Source organism: Amblyomma maculatum, chromosome 1, assembly GCF_055883805.1.
Source record: "Amblyomma maculatum isolate TAMU_Amacu chromosome 1, ASM5588380v1, whole genome shotgun sequence".
Lineage (NCBI taxonomy): Eukaryota > Metazoa > Arthropoda > Arachnida > Ixodida > Ixodidae > Amblyomma > Amblyomma maculatum.
The window spans coordinates 501950220-501958400 of record NC_139344.1 but is presented as its reverse complement, the minus strand read 5'-3'; the positions used below and the strand labels follow the sequence as shown (position 1 = coordinate 501958400).

The 8181-nt window shown below is 43.7% G+C and overlaps 2 long non-coding RNA genes across 4 annotated transcripts; one reads left to right on the top strand and one right to left on the bottom strand.

Moving 5' to 3' along the window:
* The first annotated feature begins 1221 nt into the window (after positions 1-1221).
* Positions 1222-3430, top strand: LOC146210333 (uncharacterized). Of its 3 annotated transcripts, none has more exons than XR_014703526.1 (5): positions 1222-1516; positions 2406-2514; positions 2867-2990; positions 3068-3102; positions 3350-3418. It is a non-coding gene; the product is annotated as an uncharacterized LOC146210333 (long non-coding RNA). The 3 variants fall into 3 exon arrangements; XR_014703525.1 differs by having other exon boundaries at positions 2332-2514; XR_014703527.1 differs by lacking the exon at positions 3068-3102 and having other exon boundaries at positions 1223-1516; positions 2332-2514; positions 3350-3430.
* LOC146210332 (uncharacterized) lies at positions 2898-6236 on the bottom strand. Its single transcript, XR_014703528.1, has 4 exons — positions 5939-6236; positions 5736-5861; positions 3430-3537; positions 2898-2983 (listed from the first exon to the last, which is right to left on the bottom strand). It is a non-coding gene; the product is annotated as an uncharacterized LOC146210332 (long non-coding RNA).
* Positions 6237-8181: the final 1945 nt, after the last annotated feature.

Here is an 8181-nt window from a genome sequence, read left to right as displayed (position 1 = left end):
GGGGTTCAGCCACCGAAGCAATGGGGGAGGATCTTATCCCAACCCCGCTCTTTCCCGCCTAAGCCATTTTTCTTAAATAATTGTTCTCTACTACTGTTACTATAAAACATGCTTGAAAGCCATCGCGAAGAACACGACACTATTGTTCGGGAAGTTGAAAATATATCAGGATATACAGGTTGATAAATTGATCGTTAATATTCCTTGTTCTTTTTGGAATTGTAATACAAGTCATGACATGTGCATTGTTTTTCAGCCGTCAAAGCTCAGTGGGCAATATCGACCACTGTAACCCAGAGTCCTATGCATTATTGGAAAGTCCCCAAAACTGGCGTGACCACATCAACCAATCTATGCCAAAATGTATTCAGTGTAGATAAGCCATCTATAATAACGGTATCATATAGATCAATGCTTAAAATGATGCGTGCAATGTTAGCAAGCTGTCCGTAAAATATTGACATATATAACCCATGATACAATATTTGGAAACCATTTATTAGCAGTAAAATATTGACCATTGTATGGCAGTAAATATTGAGTTTACAGGCCATCAATGTTGGCAGGAGAATATTGACTAACATATGTAAAGATGGATGGTATTTTGGAAAACCATTACAGTTCGTCAGGCCACATCGACCACTTTATTTGCAGATATACACAATGTTGGAAAGCCATGACGACTGACGGGAGGACAAGCAATCAATACTGGCAGTGCAATAGTGACCAATTTATGCCATGATAGGTGCAATGCTGGCCAGTCGCCACAGCTCATTGGGAAATATCGCCCACTGGAACCAAAAAGTATACATTGTTGGAAAGCCACTAAGACAGATTCGATGAAATTACCTATATATGCCGAGAAATATTCATTTTCGACAAGCCAGCTATACTTGCAGGAAAAAATTTACCATTGCATGCCCTCATCGACCATTTTAACTGACGATACATACAATGTTGGGAAGCCACCACGTTTGGCAGGGCGATATTGACCAATGTATGCCAAGATATATTCCATGTTAACAAGCCGGATACTGGCAGGACAATATTTACCAATGCATGCCATGATATGTGCAAAATAGGGCAAGACATTGCCGATGGCTGGGCAATATTGACCAGCATATATCATTGTGTATACAATGTTTGCAAGCAATTCTATACACAAGGTCATTATTGCCCGCTTTAAGGCGCGTTCACACTACACCAAATTTTCGGCGAGCGAAGCGGATTCGGCCGCTTTTGACGCCGACGAGGGCGGAAAGCGGCGCGGCGAGGGCGATCGGTCCGAGACCGATTTTTCCGCGTTCGCCGCGGAAGCGACGATGGGTCGTTGACGTCACGTCCGCCCAAAATCCAGTATGGCGGCAAGCACTGCAGCGGAGCGGGCCGGCGCTGTTTCTGCGGAGGTGCTGCCTGATGCCATAGAGGCCCCAATCCAAGCGACATTTAAATTTCAAGGTCCTGATTTACAACTAGGACCCGTGGGAACATCTTGGCCAAGAACTGGGAGTGAGAGGTAAGCACAATTGCTTATATATATTGCATCACGCCGATGCTCGCGAGAACTTTTCGGATGCCGGTACAAGTAGTACGTTTCGCTCTGTTCTCGCGCTACTGCTAGCTTTATCCTATGCATGCGTATCTCGCGCGATCGTGCACGACGCATGTATTACGTACTTCGAAACCAGCGCATTGATGACCATTTGGCTCATGCCGCTGTTTGAGAACTGTTTTTTTTTTCGAGTGCCAGTGCGGTATGCTTCGCGTATCCAGCCTTTGTTGTGTTCACGCTGCTGCTAACTTTCTTTTGTCCCATGCAAGCGGACTTCGCGCGATCGTGTGCGACACATGTGTGCTGCGAAGCGATAACACTGATCATTTCGCTCATTCCCGCTATTCGCACCTATCGCATGCATGCGCAGCTAGAGTGAGCATGCACTATTACTTTTCTTGTGCCGTTGCGGGTCCCTGTGCCGTGAATATTCACCTCGTACGAATATTTTGGAGCGTATAGCATCACGGTAGCGGCGCTGCGTGCTCCGTGACAAGCTTTAGGGCGGACCGCGAGCGTGATGCGTTTTTAGAAACTTATTTCGTGTGGCAAAAGGCTAATCCTGAGTTTTTCACCTTCTACAATAGTGGCCTTCAGATTTCGTGCATTTAAAAACTAATATTGGAGTGGTCGTGCTGTGCTGGAGTGCTGTGCAGTTAAGATGAAATAATTTACTGTGGCAACGCTGAAGAGACCGTTAGAACATGTGAACAGAAAATAAGCAAACGCCAATCTTGTTTACTGTGCTTGATAACCAGTCTTTCTTTTTTTTCTTGTAGGGGCCATCAGTCAGAAAAATATTTTAAGAACTTAAAAGACATTTTGTTTTTTTTTTTCAAAATTGAAAACCAAGTTAGGTCTAGTATGAGGGGTGAAGCTGGAGCTGACAACATTCCTACTGTGAAGTGGAAACACTCGAAGCAAATGCAGCCCATAATAGAGCATGTGTCAAGAGAACCAATGTAAGTTGCATATTTTCTCAGTATGCATTAGTGTGCACTATCAGGGTGCTCATTTCATGATTGTAGTATCAAGCAAAATATAAAAATTTAGGTGTACTATTGTAAATGTGATATAGTGTTGTGTTTGTTATATGTGGCTGAATATTTTGCAGACTGTTTAAGCGTTTATTTCACCCAGTCTCGAGAGTAAGTTTTAAAACAGTGTGCAGCTTTTCATTCTTCACAGATTGTAACTTCATTGCCCATGACTCATGCCTAAAAATCCTGTTCAAAGGATTCATGTGTGGATGAGTTAAAATTATAAAAAATCCTGTTCAATTCATGATATTGGTTATTTATTGATTGGAAATAGATCTGAAGACCAGCCAGATGCCTCCATTCAAGTCGCCGTTCCAGAGCCTGCAGTGCCAGGAATATCTGGTTTGTCCTTTTGCGTCAGATGGGCCATCCACTCCACACACAGCTACAACTGAAAGGTAACCATCTGAGAAAGTAAGGTGTGCACTTGAAGTCACTGAAATTTAGTGCACGTCATCTGCCCTAATATTTGCAGCCAACTGGAAAGCAGTGTAGAGGACTGCGATTCAGGTGCGGAAAGATAAATCTCTCTCGTAATGCATGCTTACTTGAACCCAACTAGTGACTGCGGTGCTTGCTTCTGAATTTAATTTTCTCTTCACAAGCATTCCATTTTATAGAGGGCCGATGCCAAAGAAGAGCTCCTACAAATTGACGACATTGTCATGTATTTTCAAATTACTGACAGGAAATACCTAAGGCATATACTAATGACATATATCATGCCTATTTCTTTTTGTTTCTTCTCTGCATACAGGACAGCAAGCACGTTATCAGGACAATATTAGCTGTGAACTACAAAGTATGCTGTAAGTACAAAGCAAAAATAAATGTTACCATTGTCTTCATTTGGCTGCCTCTGATCATTTTCTCCTGCCACGAAACTTTGCTTGGCTGCTTCTGATGAAGTATTCGCACAGCTTTTCCCTGATAGCATGTGCAAGCCTGAAAGGAGAGAACATGGAACATTAGAGAGAAAGGGCTCTCTTTCCAAATTATCAAACTGACAGCTTTAACTCCTAGTTATAAGCTCATTTCGATGAGTTAAAAGTAACCAGTAATTCAGTTTCTCTAAGCTTATTTGCCAACAGAATGATTACATGGCTGGGTGACAACCTAAGGCTGGAAGAGGAGTTAGCCTTCAGTTTCCCTCTGTCTCCTACCTCCAGGTTCCCTCGATCAGTTGCCCTTGCCAATAGTATGTGGTGCTGGGGGGGGGGGGGGGGGGGGTGTAGTAGACTGCACGGGAATCTGGTTTCTCCTCAGACACCATGAAGTTGTGCAGTGACATGCAGGAAGTGATAATGCGACTAATGTTCTCTTCCGTTGTCTTGAATGGCTGACGTAAGATGAGCCATTGTTGGGCGAGAATCCAAAGAACGGTATGCCTCACTCAACTCATCGGTAACTAAATACTCGTTTTGCATGTATTTGAGAGAATTGGCTGGGTGTTCCTGCAGCTGACTGGTCCCATCTAGTCCCTCAGGACTAGAAAACTAGAAAAGGAGACTTGCAGAACAACAAATTAAGTTTAATTTGAAAATAAAAATAAAATGCAGTTTAATCATACATTAGTTTTGGCATACTCAGTGTTCAGTGTATATTGTTTTGTTCTGTGACAATCCCAGGCTGAATGTTTAATTCCAATCAGAAGAGTGAGGCAGATACTGCCTTTCATTTGTAACCCATACCCGTATAGTGGTTGGGTTGGCTGAAGTAAAAGATCTTTAAGCCTTTGACATGATGCCTCATTTTACGTTCATATCTTTGGCTGGTGAACATTGAACAGCTTGTCATATCAAATGGCGCTGAAGGTGGTATGACACCAGTTAATCTCAGTTCTAACAAATTGACTTATTGAAGAATACAACAAATTGAATAGCTTACTTTTCTTGTGTACGGTCACATGAAGATTTCCAGAAGGAAGGCCTCATCTCCCACAAAGAAAGAAGGCATTTTGCTATTATCATTCAAATGTGCATCTTCTGAGATGCCTACCTGGCCTAGCTACATTTGTGAAAAATGTGCTTCGGCAATAATTTCCACCATCAGACTCGCTCCAATTGTGGTCCATCTCCACCAACAAGAACCTAAATGAGCAAATTAAAATTCACTTGTATCTTCTGGTTAATATTAGCCTGAAGGGCACACATTTGCATAAACATTTTGCCTCATTTATTCATAGGCATGTGTAGCTTTGTCGTAATTTAGTTTACACAAGGATATCAAATGACATTACCATTACATTAGACAACCGAGGACTAACTATAAAAAAAAAACTTGCACTTGATAGGAAATCAAATTTAAAGGTGTTCAGAGGATACAAAGGAAATATACTTGAATACCTGTAGCAAGCATCAATGACTGCCAGCATAGACTTGCTATATGCATTCTTGTAATTTCGGTCAACACTTCCTGAGTTGGCTGGACACTCAATGTGGACATGTTTGCCAGACTCTATGCAGTGAGGTATCTGCCAGATTTATTGAAATTCTTTAACAACCTTGGTTTGGAGCTGAATAAGACACATACTATCTGTTGTTCTTTACATTATAATTATTATGCTTAAAACAAGCTTGTCAGATAACCACATTCAAAACGTTCCATTGAAAATGAACAAACTTAGCATATTTGTTGTTGATATGGTAATGACTGGTGTGGTAACAAAAACATTTTTGACAGTTTTGTATTCTGTATATGTTGCCCTTCATATTTACTGCACTGGTGTAGGACATTCTTTCCTGAATTTTTTTTTATTAACACTGTCCCTTAGCATGCTTGTGAAACATGTGCAAGAAGTCAAGGACTTCACACGAGGGCTTTACATTACGCTACCGCAGAACTGGGGCAACATAACAGTAGATAACTCAGCTCCCAAAATAAAAGAGCTCACAAGTGGGCGGACAGACCAAAAAAAAAACGACTTAAACTGCGCAAAATTGGTTTATAATATTGGCACTCCACAATTTATATACACGTTACTATAACTGCTCAGGCATGACAATCGAATTCTCGACAATCTCAATAAAAATGGCAATCCAAACCAAAGTATCACGTACCAGAGTCGCTTTGGGACGTTAAACCCCATAAATCAAATAATAATAATAAAAAATGAAACCAAAAATACAGAAACTTCACCTTACCTGATAACCTGCGCCTGGCGTTGATCTGAAAGTATCGCCTTACGAAATCGCATGTCTTTTTTCTGGATACGAGGACGAAGGAGCTCTACATGGGCGCCGAAGCTGCTGAGTGACATATGCAGGCAGCTGCCGAGAACAGAACATGCGAGTGAGGTGATAGCGCTTGGCATAATAAAGTCACTACGAAGTTCACATTAACATACTCTCTGTAATACTCCACGTCCTAGTCATGGAGCACCGGCAAGAGGTTGTAGCCTTGGCCCAACCGGGCGCGTTCCTGCGAAGATCGGTGCACCCACCACCGCCTCCGCCGCGAACCTGATTTTCCATCTGCCTTTCGCAACTCTTCCAGCATGACCATTATATAGTTGCAGAGGAGAATCGAAACGATCTCTTCGTTGTCTGAAATGGTCGTCATTACTTATCCGCTACCAGCGCGCAACTGGAAAATAAACGAGAACTGCAATATAACAACGCAAGACAGTATGCAGCCACGCACCAGACGACAGAAAAGCGCGCGAACTGTCTCCGGGGCTCACGCGCGCTCTCGCTTCATTCGCGAACTCCCGATACCGGAAAAGAAACTGCCGTGAGATCTCGCTGCTTTCGTGAAAAAGCGAGAAGCAGCCAAAGTTCCGCGTCGGTTCCGCGTCGGTTCCGCCGCCGCGGGAGGGGTAGATGAGAACAGGCCACTCTTTTCATGCGAAGCGAATCCGCTTCGCTCGCCGAATATTTGGTGTAGTGTGAATGCGGCCTTAGCGAGCTGAATTCCAACATAGCAGGAACATGTAAATCACTTGTTCAAGAGTGGTCAATGTTATCGCAAGGCTGTACCATTATTGGTAGCGTATTTGCAACCCCGGGCCCCTGTCGGAGCAGATGCAGCCAATCAATTTCCGATATCGGGACGATCGCATGTCCTACTTGGGTAGTGGTGCCCCAGCGAGTTCCGTATTTCTAAGATGTAGTCGGTCATACGTGGTAGTTTTTCATGGTCTTTTACAATGGTAAGTTCAGCATATGTCCCTCGGGTGTGGGACAGTTCAGTCAGCGCCACGGGGAACCAATTCACCAAACTTAAAAATTAACACTCGATAGATTACAATGCTGGCGAAGAGTGAGCACCGAAGATTTTTGATAGTCTGGCCGAAATATAGGAGATAGCATAATATTTTTCTATTGATTAGGGACTCTCCTAATTATAGATGGGATGAAATGCTGCGATTGAATTTTTGTCTCCCGGGTTTTAAAGAGGCTCCAGCTGTATTACAGGTGTGATTTAGGCGGCGCTCTGCACTTGAGAATATATCGTAGCAGATAGTTTCGGAAGAGCTGCCTCATTTCCAATCTTTTTATTTTTACTTGAAAAATAGTTTGCTACTTCACTAGAAAACAAAACTAATCGTTCCGTCTATTGTATGACCTTCCAGCCGTTTTTTTCTTATTTTCTTTGTGATGTAGTTTCCATGCAAAATAGGCGCAGCCTGATATTCCCCACTCGTGAGGAAGGCGGAGTGATTTAACGTCTTGGACGATGCCCTTAAAGCATCTGTGCATAAATTTTATCCTTTTGCTAACTGTAGGTGAAAAAATATTTTACATGCTCTGTTTAGCGTTACATGGGAAGAAGCAATTTGAAAGCCTGCACTGGAACGAACGCGGAATAATAGAGGGCGCTTATCCTCATGGGTATGCAGTGTGGCAGCTTGAATAGTGAATGGGATACAACAACGTTCTTAATACTTTAGTACGGGGGTTTATTAGAGGTACTGGGACTCGACTGTGAAGCACGGCAGGAACAGTCCGCGTACATGAAGGTCCCGCGACAACTCTGATAGCAATACCACTAAAGAAAGCGCGCAGAATCTTCTTCATATTGTTACGTGGCAAGGTTAGTGCACGAAGGTTAGTCCAGGAGGACGCAGTACACAAAGCACAGAATCACAGCAGCGTTAACCTTCTTCTAGCACTGAACGTTGCTGCCACTTTGTCGTCTTCTGTGTCACTCCTTCTGATCGTTGTCTTCTTTTACGTCCAGCGATGCAGGGCATATAAGTCACATTACCCCTCCCCCCCCCCCCCCCCCCCCCCACGAAAAGCACAGTCCCGGTGCGCACTAGGACGAACTACTGGAGGGGTAGTACGGCTTCATTCTGGCGACATGAACAATCTCGGTGCGTGGCATAGAGGACTGTCGCGGCGGATGTATAAAGGCGACTTCGTATGTCACAGGAGTGACTGGCCGTAAAACACGGTAGGGTCCTGCGTAGCATGGCAAAAGCTTCTCACACAGCCCAACTTTATGAGCGGGAGTCCAGGGCAAGACGAGAGAGCCCGGAGAGTAGTGGACATCCCGATGGCGAGAATCATGGCGCCGTTTTTGAGAATTTTGGGAGGAGGCCAGTCGTCGGCGAGAAATAACACGGGCTGCGTCAGCTCGGGAGAT